The sequence below is a fragment of the Silene latifolia genome, chromosome 4 (genome assembly GCF_048544455.1).
Source record: "Silene latifolia isolate original U9 population chromosome 4, ASM4854445v1, whole genome shotgun sequence".
Lineage (NCBI taxonomy): Eukaryota > Viridiplantae > Streptophyta > Magnoliopsida > Caryophyllales > Caryophyllaceae > Silene > Silene latifolia.
The window spans coordinates 20,574,949-20,594,859 of NC_133529.1; the positions used below are offsets into that span (position 1 = coordinate 20,574,949).

Consider the following 19,911-nt stretch of genomic DNA (forward strand, 5'->3'; position numbering starts at 1 on the left):
GACCTTGATAAAAATCCACCCATAGCAATTCACGATGTAATTCCCGTTTCCTTGTGTTCGACCCCTATTACTACATTAACTTGTGTCTAGGGAAATTATTTTTGCATAGGTACGCGATAAGCCTATCAAATTTTGGCGCCGTTGCCGGGGAAACGGCTTTATTACTTTTTGAATTGTCGATTTTTATCTTGTTTTCTTTTGTCTTGGGGAACACTTGTTCCTTGAGACCGTTACTTATCACTTATCTAGAAATTTTTGTCTTATGACCAGGTCCTCACGCAAGGGAGAATTGCTTTCACCGGATTCCGATCCCGAGAAAACCTTTAGGAGAAGACGACGTTTTTGGAAGGAAGTGAAAGAAGCCTCTTCTCCCGTACAAGCCGAAAGTGCTAGAAAGTCTTACTTAGACGATCTAGAGGTTCTTGAAAAGGAGGAGGTTTCAAGTTCATCATCTCCACCACCATCACCATCTACTACCAAAAAGATGGTGAAACTTTCCGATCACTCAAAGCCCACCGCGGCCATGCTTCCGGCTGGAATCACAACCACCCAAATCACCGCGCCGGACTTCGAGATCAAACCGGCTTTCATTAGCCTTGTGGAGAGAAAGCAATTTGGAGGAAGCCCTTTGGAGGATCCCAATTTGCAAGTGCAAAACTTTTGTGACTATTGCTCCATGATCCGTCAAACGGGCGTCACTCAAGCCCAAATAAGGGAAATACTTTTCCCTTTCTCTTTGAAGGACAAGGGCAAGCTTTGGATCAATAGCCTTGACCGCACCGCCATGGGAATCACCAATTGGGAGACATTGGATCTTGCTTTTTACCAAAAGTTTTTTCCACCGGAGAAAACTCAAACTTTGAGGAGCCAAATCACCGGATTCCGTCAACAAGATCTTGAGAGCTTATATGAGGCTTGGGAGAGGTACAAAGAGCTTCAAACACAATGCCCACATCATGGGCTAGATGATTGGTTTCTTGCAATAACATTCTACAATGGATGTTGTGCCGAGTCCCGAAGGATTCTTGATTCCGCCAACAATGGGCGGTTTGATCAAATTGACACCGATCTTGCTCATGCCACGATCGAATCTATGGCGGTCCATGATGCCCAATATGTCAATTCCCGAGTTGTGCCATCTAAAGGTAAAGAAGAATCCTCTAACAACTCTGTTTTGCTAGCTCAAATTGCTTTGCTCCAACAACAATTGGCGGAGAGGGATGCTAGAGATTCCATTCAACAAGTCAATGCCATGTCTTCAACGAGCCAAATCGTTGTGTGTGAAGGAATTGTCAAGCTCCCATTGAAGAGGTAAATGCCTTTTTAGCTTTAAGACAAAATGCACAAAATGCTTATCCACCGGGTACATTCTCAAACACATATAACCCAAATTCAAGATTTCACCCGAATATGTGTTATAGAAGCAACAATGTGCTAAATCCTCAACCAAAACCCCCACCACAACAAAATGCCTATGTCCCTCAACAACAAAAATATATCCCTCAACCGGGGTATCAAAATCAACAAAGGCCCCCACAAAACAATTTCCAACAAACTCAACCTCCACAACAAAATGCCCAACAAAATAACCAAGAGGGAGGTAAGCTTGAGGGCTTGATAATCCGTATGCAAAAGGAATTGTTGGCTCAAATTCAAAAGAATGAGCAAGCTCAAAATGCCGCGATCAAAATGTTGGAGCAACAAATGGCTCAATTGGCCTCATCTAGCTCTTCAAGGAAATCGGGTCAACTACCCCCTCAAGGTGAGCAACCACATGCTACCCTAAATGCTATCTCCTTAAGGAGTGGTACGAAATATGATGGGCCATCCATGCCCAAAGATGATGAGGAGGTACTTGTTGAGTTGGAGGTCTCTCCAAATGATAAGACAATTGAAGAAATTCCCAAGAAAGTGGATGACCCACTTGTTGTTGTTGAGAAAGACAAGGAAGTGGAGGATGCTCCTCCAAAGAAAGATGTTGAGGCAAAGATTCTGGAAAAAGTCAAAGTGCCATTCCCTCATAGATTGGCAAAGCATCAAAAGAATTCTCAATTCGGTAAATTCATGGAAGTTGTGAAGAATCTACAGGTAACCGTTCCTTTTACCGAATTAATCACTCAAATTCCATCTTACACTAAGTTCATGAAAGATATTTTAACTAAGAAGAGGACTTTTGATGAGGTTGAAACAATAGCTCTCACCGCCGAGGTGAGTGCTCTTTTGCAAAACAAGTCCCCTCCTAAGTTAAAAGATCCCGGTAGCTTTTCTATTCCATGCACAATTGGCACCTACCAAATTGATAAAGCTTTATGCGATTTAGGTGCTAGTGTGAGTGTAATACCTTACTCTATTTATGCTAAGCTTAATATGGGAGTCTTAAAATGCACTAGTGTCACATTGCAAATGGCGGACCGTTCTATAAAACGCCCTTTGGGAGTTTTGGAGGATGTTCCCGTTAAGGTTGGTAAGTTTTTCATTCCGGTTGATTTTATTGTTCTTGACATGGCCGAATATGCCCAAATCCCAATCATTTTGGGAAGACCATTTTTACACACCGCGGGTGCATTGATTGATGTCAAGAACGGTAAAATTACATTGGAAGTGGGTGACGATAAGGTCACGTATAATTTGAATAGTGCCATGAAGAGTCCTATGGTAGAAGAGTCTTGTTATTCTATTGACATTTTGGATGTTGTTGACATTGTTATAGAAGACTCTACACCTCGATCTTTATCTAAAGATCCCTTCTAGGCACTCTTGCTTTTAGAATCATTTGCAGGTGATGATGAGATTGGAAATGAGGAGATTGATGCTTTAGAGCAAGAATTGGATGGAGAGGAGCTATCATTGGAGGAGAGCTCACACTTTATAGGCTTGGTTGCTACACCCCAAGATGTTGAGGTACAAAAACCCGAGCTTAAGCCCCTTCCTTCCAATTTGAGGTATGCTTTTCTTGATAATGAGGGGATGTGTCCGGTAATCGTTAGTGCTAAATTAGATGAGAGTCAATTGGCTAAATTACTTCATGTCTTGAGGTCTCACAAGAAAGCCATTGGTTATAAACTTGACGATTTAAAAGGCATAAGTCCCGAATTTTGCATGCACCGAATCAATCTTGAGGAAGATCATAAGCCATGTGTCCAAGGTCAAAGACGACTAAATCCTAACATGCAAGAAGTGGTCAAAAAGGAAGTGCTTAAATTGTTAGATGCGGGAATTATCTATGCGATTTCCGATTCTAAATGGGTGAGTCCGGTCCAAGTGGTTCCTAAGAAAGGAGGAACCACCGTAGTCAAAAATGATAAAAATGAGTTAATTCCAACTAGAATTGTGACGGGTTGGAGAATGTGCATTGACTATAGGAGGCTAAATCTAGCCACCAAGAAAGACCACTACCCATTACCTTTTATTGACCAAATGTTGGAAAGGTTGGCATGTCACAAATACTTTTGCTACTTAGATGGCTATTCCGGGTTCTTTCAAATACCCATTCACCCAGATGAGCAAGAGAAGACCACGTTTACATGTCCCTATGGTACATTTGCCTACCGTAGAATGCCTTTTGGTCTTTGTAATGCCCCCGCCACCTTCCAACGTTGCATGATAAGCATCTTTTCCGACTACATTGAGTCTATCATGGAGGTGTTTATGGATGACTTTAGTGTTTATGGTTCTTCTTTTGATGCTTGTTTGACTAACTTGTCCAAATTTTTGAAGCGTTGTGAAGAAGTTGATTTGGTGTTGAATTGGGAAGAGTGCCACTTCATGGTGAATGAAGGAGTGGTGCTTGGTCATATTGTTTCGGAGAGAGGAATTGAAGTGGACCGTGCTAAGGTCCAAGTTATTGAGCAACTACCCCCACCGGTAAATGTGAAGAGTGTAAGGAGTTTCTTAGGCCATGCGGGTTTCTACCGCCGTTTTATTAAAGATTTTTCTAAGATTGCCAAACCCCTTACGGAGCTTCTTTTAAAAGATGCTCCCTTTGTGTTTACTAACGATTGTCTTGAGTCTTTTAATAGGATCAAGAAGGCTTTGATTTCCGCACCTATCATCCAATCACCGGATTGGAACTTGCCATTCGAGCTCATGTGTGATGCAAGTGACTATGCGGTAGGTGCCGTGCTAGGACAAAGAAAGGACAAGGTTCTCCATGCTATCTACTACGCTAGCAAAACCTTAGATGCGGCTGAAATAAATTATGCCACGACGGAGAAAGAGCTACTTGCCATTGTCTATGCCTTAGACAAATTCCGCTCTTACTTGATTGGTTCCAAAGTCATTGTTCATACCGATCATGCCGCATTGAAGCATCTCCTAGCAAAACAAGAAGCTAAGCCAAGGTTGATAAGATGGATCTTGCTTTTGCAAGAATTTGATCTTGAGATTAAAGACAAGAAGGGGGCCGAAAATGTTGTTGCCGATCACTTATCTCGTTTGAAGTTCAAAGATGGAGGTATTGAGTTACCTATTGATGATTCCTTCGCCGACGATGTTCTAATGATGTTGGAAGCCAATACTCCTTGGTATGCCGACATAGCCAACTACCTAGTTGGAAGAGAATTGTCACCCAACCTTTCATATCAACAAAGGAAGAAGTTCTTACATGATGTCAAGTTCTTCCTATGGGATGATCCACACTTGTTCAAACATTGCTCCGATGGGTTATTCCGGAGATGTATCCCACAATGGGATGTGAAAGGGGTGCTAGAAGGATGCCATTCTTCTCCTTATGGTGGTCATCATGGACCATCCAAGACCGTTGCAAAGGTGTTGCAATCTGGCTTCTATTGGCCAACCATGTTCCAAGATGCCAAAAATTTCGTGATGGCTTGTGATGCTTGCCAAAGGACGGGTTCCATATCAAGAAGACACGAGATGCCTCTCAATGGAATTTTGGAAGTAGAGGTGTTCGATGTTTGGGGCATAGATTATCAAGGATCGTTTCCTTCCTCAAAAGGGAATCGGTATATTTTGGTTGCCGTTGATTATGTCTCTAAATGGGTAGAGGTAATTGCTACTCCTACCAATGATGCTCGCAACGTGATTAAATTGTTCAAGAAGATCATATTCCCGAGGTTCGGTGTTCCAAGAGCAATCATTAGTGATCGTGGTACTCATTTCGGTGAAAAACAACTTGATGCTTTGTTGGAAAAATATGGTGTCTACCATAGAAGAGGCTTGGCTTATCATCCATAAACTAGTGGCCAAGTAGAGGTTTCCAACCGTGAGATCAAGTCCATACTTGAGAAAGTTGTTGCCAAATCACGAAAGGATTGGAGTATGAAGCTCGATGATACCTTATGGGCCTACCGTACCGCGTTTAAGACACCTATTGGTACTTCACCATATAGGTTGGTTTATGGAAAGGCGTGCCATCTTCCCGTTGAGATGGAACAAAAGGCTTTTTGGGCAATTAAGGAGCTTAACATGGACCCGAAATTGAGTGGCGAGAAGCGGTTGTTGCAACTCAATGAGCTCGATGAATTACGTTTGCAAGCTTATGAGAGCTCCCGTCTCTACAAGGAGAGAACAAAGAGATGGCATGATAAGAAGATCTTGAACAAGGAATTTCAAATTGGTGATAAGGTCTTGCTATTCAATTCCCGATACAAGCTATTTTCGGGAAAGTTACGATCACGGTGGTCCGGTCCATATACCGTCACAAATGTCAACAAGTTCGGTTCCGTTGAAGTGATGACCACCAAGGGCAAAAAATTCAAGGCAAACGGTCATCGTTTGAAGCTCTACCATGAGAATGTGATCGTTGGTGTGATAGAGGAAATGACCGTTCAACCTCTTCCAAAGAAAGCTTAAACCGACTCAAGCTTTTTCGTCGTGCGGGACGTTAAACCAGCGCTTATTGGGAGGCAACCCAAGCTTTTTATTGCTTTTATTTATTTTTGTTTTTGATTTTCTGCAATTTAATTGTTTTTCGTAGATTAGTAATAAAATACTCAACTTAATGATTTTTCTTTTGTGATTTTTAGGTGACAGTGAAGAAAGGAGAAAATGGAGTGCACTTGACACGCAACCCCATGCAAAAACCCCGTTCGGGGACGTGGTTTTCGAAAAAAAAAGAAAAACAAGACACCCCCTTATACGAGGAAGTCAAAAAGCGGATGCGTGGTCAACCCCGATCGGGGCCGCCTAACCCCGATCGGGGTCGTGGTTCTGTAGCTTCTTTGCATTATATGACGGGTAAGTAAAAAAAAAAAAAAGCTTTTCTATCATTCACTTCAAACCCGACGGTACTCCCTCATCCTTTTCTTCATCATTTTTCTTCATTTGCCTACCTAAAATCACAAGGAAACTTCATTTTCTTCATTGATTTGCAAGCTTTATTCATCCATTAACATCATCTTGGTAAGATCTCTTCTCTTTTCTCTTTAAATTCATCTATTGCAATCAATTAATTGGATTATGCAAACCCTAAATCAATTTGGGGGAATTCGATTTTGTGCTTTTTAGTACTAGAAATTGGTTGTAGAATGGTTATTACATGTTTGTAGTATGAATTAGTTCACTAATTTGTACTATTATGCCTATTAGGATGGATTTTGGTTTGCCTTAAGATGAATTTTGTCTTAAAATTTCAGAAATATGGCACCAAGAAAAGCTCCTTCACAAGGTGCTTCTAAGAGAAGGAGAGGTGAGGCGGAGCCTTCAAATGCAGCAGCGGATGTCCAAATGGAGGATGTTCCACAATGGCATGACCCGGAATATCCAAATGTGATCTTCAATTCACTAGCTCAATACAACAATTGGGTTATTTTGAAAAGCAAAGGTATGGAACCAACGAAATTCATTAACCAAGCATCTTTAAACAACATTGGAATAGAGAAAAATGTTAAAGCTTTGTTTAAAAATCTTGGCATGAAATCTTGTTATACCATGAATTATAAGACCTTTCCCGAACTCACCCTTGAGTTCTTGAGCTCTTTCGAGTTCCATAGGTCTAAGAGACCCGGTTTCATTCTCTTTGTTACCTTTCGTTTATTTAATGAAGATCATAAGATGGACTTAGCGGATTTCGCCGCTATCTTTGATTTGCCTCACAAGTTGCCAACTGAGTCACCCGATGATTATAACCCCATTTTAACTTGGGATGCCATTTCTCACTTGCCTTTTCCGGGTTTTGATCATACACCACATCAATTTATTCATTATCCCGACATAAGGATTTGGCAAAGGTTTATGGGATGGACCTTTTTTGGTAGAAATGAACCTCACTCGGTGAGGAAGATTGAGTTAGAAATCTTGGGTGCTTTCTTGAATGTTAATGGTGATGAGAAGTGGAGAATTAATATCCCCTACCACTTTGCGGTCCACTTGACCAAACAAACTAATCCCAAGAATAGTTGCATTGTCTTAGGTGGTTTGGTCACTAAAATTGCTCACCATTTGTGTAGGTTTAATCAAGAAACTACCGGTTTGAGACCATTGCTTGAGTCTAGGTCTAGGGGAGTTGGTCTTGATTATGAGTACTTTCTTTCTTGTAATTGGTTTAAAGATGCCCATCCAAACATGATTTGGAAGATAGGTAGGCAAGACTCCATTCGTCTACCCGAGGAAAAGAAAGAAATAAAGACTTTGGTTCATACTAAGCCTCGTCGTGGAAGTGACCCCTTTGTTAGACCGACCTACCATTTAGCCCTTAGAGGTGAGTCAACTACCACCGTCGAGAGACGTGTGGGAGGTCCATCCTCCCAAGCACGTCATTCCACCTCTAGCATTGAGTCACCATCTAGCATAGAAATGATGAACATGATGTGAGAAATGAACTTAGGTGTTAATCAAATTCGTGATGACCAACGACTTGCATTACATCCTATTTATGATCATTTTGCTAGGCAAGGAGTTATCCGACCCGAGGGGCCACACCCTTCATTCTATACTTATCCTCCGGGTGGATTTCCTCCTCCATCTCCTATTCCCCCTTCCCCTCCTCACAATGATGCAGGTACATTTGCTCAATATGAACTCGGCCCGGATTTTTGTGGTTCGGATTATGGGGTTAAGGCATGCTATGGAGGATATGGAGGCTATGGTGGCTATGGTGGGATTAGTAGTTATGGTGAAGGTCTTGGTAGTGGCCAAGATATTGGTGAGTATGTCACTCCTCTTCAAGGGGATGACTCAAGTGGAAGTGGCCAACAAGGAGAATCAAGTGGTAGTGGAAAGAAGAAGAAGAAAGGGAGGAAGGGGTTCAATTTTTGGCCCTTTTCTTAGTTGATCAATGAAGAAATCCCCCGAATTTATGCTAGCTTGGGGGGGGGGGGGCTAGCAAGTTGAGTATATTTTTAACTGCTTTGCATATTAGTTTAGATCTTGCAACCCATTAGACATAACCTCTAGTCCTTGCTTTGTGCTTTGAGCCATTTTTATGGTTTGATTGGGTGATTTGGATAGTTGGTACATTGAGGACAATGTGATGTTTAGTTTGGGGGGGGGGGGGGGGGGGATTGCATTTGCATATAGTTTATTTTGCATGTAGTATAGAAAATTTGAAAATTTTTGAGAGAAATTTTTGCTTTGTGCTTGCTTGTTGCCTACTTTCCTCTTTGCTTATCCTAACAATAGCTTGTTGCTAATGATTTATTCTTTAATGATGGGATATTAGCTACATGGGGATGTTTTGACATAGTAGGTGGGAGATGGAGAATGAACCGAATAGGCTTGATCTTGACTTATGACAAGCTACAAAATAGTAAGGTAGAACCTCCTTTAAGGCCATTTCATCTTTATTTGGTCTCACTTAGGTGAGTGTAGGTGTCTCCTTATAATGTGTGCTACATCAAAATGCACAAGTATGGTCTTCATGTCATTTCTTGGTAAGCATGCATTCATTTGTTTTAGCATTTTGGAGCCATTCACATGATATTTTAGCCTTTTTGACCCCTTCACAAAATTTATCCTTAGCTACATCATTGAAATTGCCTACCCTTGTTGAGCTAGTAGCTTAGTTGGATAGTGTTTGGGTGCTCATTGGAATATATTTGGTTGTTTTCATGTGAGCTTGGTCTTAATGCTCAAAAAAAAAGGAAAAAGAAGAGAAATGAGAAAAAATTGGAAAATTGGAAAATGAAAGAAAATGAAAAAATGAAGAAAGGAAAAAAACAAATGAATGAGAAAAAGCATGAAAAAAAGAAGTATGCATTGAAAAAGAAAAGAAAAGAAAAAAGAGAAGAAGAAAAGATGTGAGAAATTTTCAAGCTTTATTCATTATATTTTGGAGAAATTTCTTATGGTTTGAATTGAAAAAATTGGGTTAGAATTGGGATTGAGCATCCTTGCATTTTGGTAGTTGCTAGCTTGACTTAGCTCCACATTACCATAACTCTTTTGTTCCCCCTTCTTACCCATGTTTATTTACCTTCTTCCTACCCATTTGGCTTCTTTATCATGCTTACATTTGATTGTCTTTGCTTGCTAGTTTTGACATGTTTACCATATTAGATTGCGGGCACATTGTTATAAGTTGAGGATAGTTGAGTGTTCATTCACAAAAATTGTCCTTTCACATATAAAAGAGTTTGAGTGTCCCGTGAGAGTCTATAAGTCGAAAGATCATGCAAGAGCTTAAAGGTTCATTCAAATTTTTCTATGCTACGCCGTCGTGTAAATCTCATCCATGTCTTGCTTTATCCCTTGCCCATGTTGTTTCGGGTTTTTAAATCATTATGCTTAGCTTGTTTAGGATATAACAATTGATGGGATTTGGTTTCTTGCTTGGGGACAAGCAAGGGTTTAGCTTGGGGGAGTTTGATATGTTCATTTTATATATACTTTTACCCCTAATTTTAGCTCGGTTTCTATTGATTATCATACTTTAATTAGTATATTTTTGAGCTAATTTTGTGTTCTAGGTGTATTGTTGTGTTTGTTATGGTTTTGTAGGAATCTAAGCATTTAGAGGCTTTTTCCTATGATTTTGTACACCAAGTTCACTAAGCTAAACAAGGCCAAATATTGGACTAAGTGTGTGAAGATTTCTTGGGTTTTGCATGAAGATTAGTGGATTGAAGTAAGGAATTACAAATGAAGCCAAATGCAAAGTCAAGCCCAAAATGAAGGTCCATATCAAGGTTGCAAGCATTGGATGCCAATAGAGCTTAGGATGCTAGGAATTTAGAACATTAACCGGGTGATTAATCGCACATTTAATCACCAACATTGGATACCTTAGCAATTAAGAGGAGAGTTAAGGCAAAATACCGAGGATTACATGACCCCGATCGGGGCCGCCCAACCCCGATCGGGGTTGCATGCTCGTTGGCTCTTACGTTTTTCCCCTCCTCTCCTATAAATAGGAGAGGTATTCCTAGGTTTTGGGCATCCCATTTTACGTCCAAGTTTACTACATTAAGCCTCAAGCATTAAAAGTTTTCTCTCATTAGTTTCATTTTAAGTTTAAGTTGTTTAAGCATTCCTTAGTTAATCATTCAACACTTTGTATTTCAAGAGATTCTCAAGCATTTGTTATTCAATCTTTTGGTTCTAGTTATTTGTTCTTCCATACAAGTCTTCCTTATTAAGGTATTTCTTATTACAAGTTTACAATTTACATCATTGCTTTAGTTATCACATAGTTTTTATAATTGTTACTTTAGCTTTGTTCTTTTCATATGTTATATCACCCAATTAATATAATTCATATAACCATGTTTAATATTCTTTACAATTTAGTTTGCATTTTATATCTTAGTATAAGTAGCTAAATTCTCTAGTCTAAAGGCTAGGGGAGCCATGCAAAATCAAACATATAATATGATTAAACAAAGTTTATAATAATTTTGATCAATTGCTTCCATCACATGCTTGCTTTGTTACGCTTAATCTTTGATTATCGGCCGTAGTCGTAGATTAAAACTTGTTTATTCGTTCTAAAGTCGAGAGGCACGGAATTGAATTAGACTAAGCATGTATGGTAGGACGACCTAGTCATGGACGAGAGTTTTTCTAGGACCCGGTCTATGGTAGATACTAATGCCGTAAGGTGGGTATCTTTAAGCCTAAGTAATTGACAAGATTATTAGTACCAAGTTTATCATGTTCATATGTTTACCTTTGCATGAGTGACCCGACCTCTTTAGACTATCTTTTATCATATTATTTACATTACAATTTTCATTAATCATCAAACCAAACAAACTAAAACCAAATCGTAATCGACCTTGATAAAAATCCACCCATAGCAATTCACGACGTAATTCCCGTTTCCTTGTGTTCGACCCCTATTACTACATTAACTTGTGTCTAGGGAAATTATTTTCGCATAGGTACGCGATAAGCCTATCATTGGGATCATGATAGGCTATCGCACACCTATGCAAATATAATATTTATACCCTAAACAACAAATGAATGTAGTACTTAGGGGTCGAACCACAGAGAGACGGGAGTTGTTAATTAGTTGTTATGGAGTGAATTTACCTTGAGGTCGGTTATCGTTTGAATTGGTTTGTTGGTTGGTTTGATGATTAGAAAATAATAAACTATATGATAAAAGGAGTCTAGGGAAGTCGGGTCACACATGCAAATTATGTAAATGCTCAAATTAAACATAGGAGTTGATAAATGTTAATTGTTTAGGCTTAGAGACACCCACCTTACGGCATTAGTGTCAACCATAGACCGGGTCCTAGAGAAACTCTCGTCCATGACTAGGTCGTCCTACTACACATGCTTAGTCTAATTCAATTCCGTGCCTCTCGACTTTAGAACGAATGAACAAACTTAATCGATGAATAAGGCCTTTAAACAAAGATTAAACGTTAAGGTGCAAACATGTGATAGAAGCAATTAGACAATATTATATCAACCTAATTTAACATTTTACAAATACTTTTTATGCATGGCTCCCTTCATTCTCTAGACAAAAGAAACTACTCTAACATAATGTATATGTAAACTAAACTAATGACAATTGAAATGATAAACATGATGGAAATGTAAATAGAAATTACCTTGTAATATGGAAATGGAAATGGAAATGGAAGAACAATAATGGTAATATAAATAACTTATAAATGTGAATTGTTTTATAACTTGTAATGTAAATAGGAAATGTAAATAACATAAAGTAAATCTAAACTAAACTAAACTAAAAGCTAACCTAAACTAACTACTGAATTTAGAGAGAATTTCTATGTAAAAATGTGTAGAAAAGATGGTGTGTGGTGTGTTGAAGTCTACACCCTTTATGTAAGAAATAGGGGGTGAAACATAGAGTAAATACAAGGAGTCAACCCCAAATATTTTCTCTTAATTGCTTGATTAATTACCAAAGGAATCATAAGTGAGCCACTAATTCCATCATAATTCACTTGGTTAAATGTGATATTAGCATCCTAAGCTCTTCTTAGCATCCAATAGTTTCCACCATAATTTGGACTTTGAATTTGGGCTTGACTTTGCACAATGACTTTGCTTGTATTTTCATTTTGATCCAACACTTTCTTCATGCAAAATCCATGCACTTCCAACACTTAGCCCAAACTTGTGCTCTTACTTAGCTTATTTCTTCTAGTAGCTTATTTGTAATATTTTAGCTCCAAAAAGCTTAAGTACCTACAAAATATGACAAGACAAGCAAAGATACTAGAATACACATATTAGCTTATAAAACACTAAGATAAGTGCTAAATGACATGTGAAATAAAGCTAATATAAGGGGTTAAAATGTATAGAAAATGCACTTATCAGATCACATCTTGTTATTCGGAGTAATGTTGGATAACATATTTCAATTCAAGTTTGAATTATGGATTGGCTGAAGTATTTCATCAAGCAAAACAATTATACTCCTTTAATCTCTTTTTTGGGATATTCTACGGCGTACCCTTGAATTTTTCGATTTTCTATGTTGTACCCTTACAATTTTTATATTCTACATTGTACCCCTAAGCTTCTTACTTTTTTCTCATCATGACCTCTTTCAACTCTCCATTAACTTTATCACTATCAAACAACCGTTTTTTGACCTTTATTCTGACTCGTTAGTGTTCTAACACCATCCTGAGTGAAAAATATCACAAATTACTTTCCATAAGCATAAATTACTATTAAAAACCTTAGCTATGATTCATGAAATGATAAATGAGATTTTATGAATTTTTAGTTAGAATCGTATACTATTTAGTGGGTTAATTGGTAACTTAGCGAGTTAATAAGTAAATGAGTAGGTTATCGAGTAATTGGAATGGTAAATAAATGATTTAATAGATCAACTAAGAAAATAACATATCAAAGACAATAAATAAGGTCATGATATAAACTAATATATAGAGTTCAAAGGTACACCATAAAATTTCAAAAATGTAGGGGTACACCATAGAAAACCAAAAAACTCGATGGTACACCGTAGAATAACTCCTCTTTTTTTCATCAACATCTTATGGCGAATCTGGTGTGCATGAAATGACAAGATTTTTAAACATGTTGAAATCGTTGCTGTCTTCTTCAAGACAATTGACCTAAAGGCAACCCATAACAATATTTTCGTTGAGGAAGGTAAAATTTCATCTAGTTCTTCTGTGGCCTTTCCCGCTGAAAATGATTTGAGTGATTTGGATCGTATCAGGAATCATTTCCTTAGTTTCCTTATTGGCTCGAGGTTATGTGCTGGTCACATTCGGTTGAAATGTGATGCTTACTGGAAATCAAATCTTTGGGCCTCTGCTGGATGGATTCTAATTAATAACTATGGAGCTAGCTTTCATTCAGACTCCTCTTTATTTTGGGCTAAGACCCCACTATAAGCAGATGCAATAACCCTCAAGTGTGCTATCTCACAAGTCTTGCAATGGGTTATTGTCATATTGATGCTTCTTCGGACTACTTGATTTTTGGTTCTCCAAATTAACGGCTACGGAGATTTGGATCATGAAGTTATTTTTATCGTGCAAGATATCAAATTTTTGTTTTCCTGCCACTATTTCACTTTAAGTCACTCTGTCCAAGGAATCTTAACAGTACTCATCTCATAGTTCGAGTTATAGGTCTAACCCGAGTAAATATCTCATTGTTTCGATTTCTAGACATATTTCGAAGCAAATATCCGTATTTCGTTATTGTTCTTTATTCTCTTGATCCGCTTCCGCGCAATTTTTCGTATCATAAGTGTTATCAGAGCTTCGGCTCTTGATTTCCTCAAATCTAGACGGTCCTAGGCGTGTCAAAACCAAATTGTTAGGAATTTATGATCGCGATGGAGTTCAAGGGTTAAACTCAAGCAGGTAGTTTGAGGATTAATCGGTTTTGCATCTCAGGAGCAGGTTTCTACTAACATGTTCTTCAAGGCGTGGCAGTTTATTTAAAAACAAAAAAGTTACTGTTCACACGTGGTACTGTTCATTCGGAAAAAAAAGGCAAAAAGATGAGACATAGAAAGAGTGTTCGAATTTGAAAGCATCCACAAGGACAATGATAAGTTTGATCCGGCATTACTTCCTATTTTTGACGATTATGATGAGGAGGAGCCCATGGAAGTTATCGATCTTCAAGTTACAAAATTTGTTATTTCTTCTGTTGATAATCATCAAGAAGACAAGGTTGGAAGAACTGTTAAAGGGGGAAAATTTGAATGTAAAACTGAAGTTTTTCGGGGTATAATTTTAAGACTTGTGTACAGAGGGTGGTGGGGTGGTTGACACGCGGTAAACGACTTGCGGGGTGGCATTAAAGATGGGTCGACTATGTGTTCGGGTTTGTTCGGGTTTGTAATATTCATCTTTGATTTCGGTATATTGAGGCAACAAGAATTTAGGACAATTCCTTCAAAGGGGGAGGGGATGATCTAAAAATGACGATGCCAAAATGAAGATAAGGCTGAACATGGTAGCTCACGCAAAACGAGGACACAGACTAGTTCAAGTTCAGCTCGGAGTCAAGTAATCAATGTCGGCATCTCAATTAATATTATTAGTATAATATGGAGTCAATTGTACTGTTTTAGATATCGAAGATTGAGTTATTGAATAAAAACAGTGAGTTTTTCGTTTACAGTTGTAAACATCGGTTCGACGAGTTCGTTCCCAAATTGCTATTGTTTGACGCGTTTTCAAGCATTAATCCGAGTTATTATCAATAAGTCTTGATTATAGTTCACCATTGTTCGAGTTATATGTCTAACCCGAGCAAATATCACATTTCGATTCTAGACAGAATTCGAAGCAATATCCTTATTTCGTTATTGTTCTTTATGTACCGCTTCAGCGCAACTTTTGTATCATAACCTTTATGACTAAATAAATGTTTCAGCATGTAGCTGGTCGCTCAGAAATGTATATGTGATTTATTAAAATTATTGCATGTATGATCCAAGGAGACCTGTACACCAACAACTATAGCGTCGTGTTTCCACGATGCATCAGATTTCACTCTAATTATCACATTGTAAGTCGGATTCCCAGTGGGAAAGAAAGGAAAATAATTTCTTATTGGTAAGGTTATCATCCTCTCCCGAATAACTTGATTCCTAATTATTTATACCATCGAGCCCTAACTTTTGAGTCTTAGCATCCTAACAACATTTCCCATGGCCGTCTCATTATCAAGAAGTGACATAATAATGTGTATGTTCATTCTCACGTTCCTAATACCCCAAATTCTCCAAAGAACAACAAAAGTTATTATGTACTATATTAGCTTGCATTTTTTATTTAAGAAGGAAATACAAATCATTACCCATTCTTTGGCCTTTAGTTGATAGTTCATTTTCACAATTGGTTCTGATCCTAACCTCGATCCAAACCACAGTTTTGAAGTAAACACACATTCACGAGAAATATGTTTTTGCGCCTTCATGAAATTATGATTATCATGACAGTTGATTACAGTTCAATTATGTGTCACATTTCCTTTTCTCAAATTCCTCCCCAATTGGTAATGTATTAGACAATATTTTACATCATATGAAAGTTTTCGGGTCTCTTAAACTGGTAAGACCAGAGTCTCATTTATAGAGTTTGATGAGTTCATCATCCATTCTCAACATGTTTATAACATTAACTTTTAAATTGCAAAAAGTCTGAAAGACTAGTACATATTAACTGAAAAAATTACAGTTTTGCTACCTTTTCTGTATTAACCATCATTCATCATATCCTTTGAAATAGAAATATTCATTATCTTTCTTAGAGATCTATTTACAAAAGATCAAGCATCTCATGCTGTTTACCGTTGTTAAGTTGAAATTAACACATACACTTAGGCATATTTTTTTCGGTTTAATTTAAACTCTCATTCAACTTATTTCAGTTTAGCTCAGCTCAGCTTATTTAAGTTCTATTTATTTCAACAAAATTCGATTCAGCTCAGCTCCATCAACCAAAAAGAATATGACCTTAAATGAGATTTAATTTTACTATTACACTCGTTTGTTACTCCTAAGCAACTTCAATGATTTGGTTCAGGGACTTATTTGCAATTTTAGAAATTTGCAAGCTAATAACCATTGGAGGTAGACTAGCTTAGTTTGAGCTAGTATATTCATGAAGTCACTAGTTTAAATAAACCCACAAGAATAATAGCTAGTTTTGCTATAGACGGATATATCCGTCTATAATTAAAGACGGGTCAAATATCTTGAAAGTGGTGATATTTTTTGCCCCACCACCCACTTGTTGTTTATCCTATTAGGAATGTGGTATTGTATTTGGTCCGTCTTTAGTTATAGACGGATATGTGCCATCTATAATGAGATTTTGTGTTAATAGGGAAGTAGTGGTGACATAAATAATTAAGAAAATATGATATGTGAGGTTCATCCAAGTTACTAGTACGTTGGTTAAACCATTGGAGTAATTTGTTTCTTAAAATTATTCTAGCTTAGAATCTAACTAGTATTAGTGCCCGGCTTCGCCCGGGCTACCTCTACTTACCATTTTTTTTTATTAAATAAAACTACTTAAAGTTGCCTAACCCATAAATTTATTATCAATATATTTTTTTATAACATATTCTAAATTACGATGAAATAAATTTTGAAACAAATTCACTACTCCCGTTATTAATATTTTATTCTTATTAATGAAACAATAGTAATAACATTTCAATACTTGCCCGTAATCATTGTTACTTTCACTACTCCCATCGTAATTATTGTTACTGTCACTACCGCCGCATTAATATTGATAATTTCACTATTGCCGCATTAATATTGATTATTTCACTACTCCCGTTGTTGTTTTTACCAATCTCACTAATCTCGTTGATAATATTGTTACTTTTACTATTCAAATGAGTGATTACTATCATATAACTATATCCAATGTTACTACAATTATTTTCTTTACTGACGAAATTACTTTTACTACTTAGGCATGCAATTTTAAGAGGATTATATATTTATATAAATATATTACATATATGCATCAAATCAAATCGAAAAATTATGCAATATTATATACAAGATTATGGAATCTAACTTGAGTTATTTATAACCTACTTATTATATTTTTATATGTTAAATAATTAACATCTCTATACATCTAATATTTAATAAAATTGCATAGATTTTAAATTTAATATATAATTTTATGATGATAATAATTAATACCATAAGTGTGCATGTATATATACTAATTAATTATTTTATTTTAAGGAAATTGACTCTCTTCTAGTTTTCTATAAATATTTAGGAAAATTATCAAGCATCTTCTTTCTTTTAGTCTCCTTGAAATTGACCATCTTAATTAATTATTTTATTTTAAGGAAATTGACCATCTTAATTAATTATTTTATTTTAAGGAAATTGACCATGTTTAGGAAAATTACCAAGCTTCTATATAATTTAATTTTAAATCAAACTATATAATATTTGCATTGAGATCCCTTAATCGGGTCCATCACACGGTGCTATTGATTTAAAACTATATAGTATAATTAATTTGTATAACTTTCTTTAATTACATTGAAGTCCCTTGGTTTCTGGATTTAATATATAGTACTAGTATTGGTGCCCGCCGTCAAGGCTACTCTACTTACCATTAATTTTTTTTTTCATTAAATAAAATTACTTAAAGTTGCATAACCCATAAATTTATCATTAATATATTTTTCTATGACATATCTTAAAATTACGATGAAATAAATTTTGAGACAAATTCCCTACTCCCGCTATTAATATTTTACTCTTATTAATGAAACAATAGTAATAACATTTCACTACTTGCCCGAAATCATTGTTACTTTCACTACTCCCGCCGTAATTTTTGTTACTGTTACTACTGCCGCATTAATATTGATAATTTCACTACTCCCGCCATAATTATTGTTACGTTCACTATTGCCTAGCTCATTAATATTGATTACTTCACTACTCCCGTTGTTGTTTCTATCACTTTCACTAATCTCGCTGATAATATTGTTACTTTTACTATTCAAATGAGTGACTACTATCATATAACTATATTCAATGTTACTACAATTCTTTTCTTTACTGACGAAATTACTTTTATTACTTAGACATGCAATTTTAAAAGAGTTATATATTTATATAAATATATTACATATATGCATTAAATCAAATCGAAAGAATTATGCAATATTATATATTATGAAATCTAACTTGAATTATTTATAACCTACTTATTATATTTTTGTATGTTAAATAATTAACATCTCTATACATCTAATAAACTATAAAGTTTAATAAAATTGCATAGATTTTAAATTTAATATATAATTTTATGATGATAATAATTAATACCATAAGTGTGCATATTTATACTACTTAATTATTTTATTTTAAGGAAATTGACCATCTTCTAATCTTCTATAAATATTTAGGAAAATTACCAAGCATCTTCTTTCTTTTAGTCTCCTTGAAATTGACAATTAATTATTTTATTTTAAGGAAAGTGACCATCTTAATTAATTATTTTATTTTAAGGAAATTGACCATGTTTTAGTCTCTTACAAATGTTTAGGAAAATTACCAAGCTTCTATATAATTTAATTTTAACTACCCAAACTATATAATATTTGCATTGAGATCCCTTAATCGGGTCCATCACACCGTGCTATTGATTTTAAACTATATAGTATAATTAATTTGTATAACTTTCTTTAATTACATTGAAGTCCCTTGGTTTCTGGTTTTAATATATAGTATTGATTGATTGGCAAAGTTAGGCTAGAGATAATTGCTCAACCATTAAACTTGCTCTAACAAGTTCAAGGCCTCGCGGGATGATCCATCTCAAGAATAATAGATTTTGTTTAGGACGCTCTTAAGTTAAAACCTCTCACAATCCCCTTTTTATTTTTATTTTTTTTGAAGAAAAAGATCAATTCGTTAATAAATCGCCAAACGGCACTTACGAGAGATATGTATAATCGAAAACAACAAATCTAATAGAAGCCAAAGGACAAATTCCTCTCGTAAAACTAGGGATCTCAAAACATGATATGACAATCCCCTTTTTATTTTAATATCATTTAAATCGGCTGTAAGTATATCTTAATTTAGGATGTCTAAACAAGAATTTGTACATCAAAAAAATGTTTCTATTCCTTATCCAATTTTCTTACATGCGTTCAAAAGTAACACAAAAATACTTTTCATAAATCCATAAAATAAATCAATCGTTGGTTGGCGCAGTGGTAGCATGGGGCTGCGCTTGGTAGAATTCTTGTTTAGGCAGTTCATACCACCCATACATAGTGTTTTGATCTAAGATTTCAATTCTTCCATGTTTCAGCAGTAGCATATTATTCCATGGAGCTAAGGTACGAAATATGGAAAAACAAGTGTTTCACGCCTCTACCACCCACCAATTGCTCCACTTAATCCCCCTTTCATGGCCACATATCTTTCCGGCTAAGGAATGATAAAGATTTCTCCTCTTACATGAATCCAATTTTCATTTCATCCGGGAAAAGCCATCTTTTTCTCAACAATGTCTT

General features: G+C 36.2%; 1 non-coding gene across 1 annotated transcript; it reads right to left on the reverse strand.

Annotated features, from left to right (window-relative positions):
• Positions 1–856: 856 nt before the first annotated feature.
• LOC141654446 (small nucleolar RNA R71) lies at positions 857–963 on the reverse strand. Its single transcript, XR_012548005.1, has one exon. It is a non-coding gene; the product is annotated as a small nucleolar RNA R71 (small nucleolar RNA).
• Between the last annotated feature and the right edge of the window lie 18,948 nt (positions 964–19,911).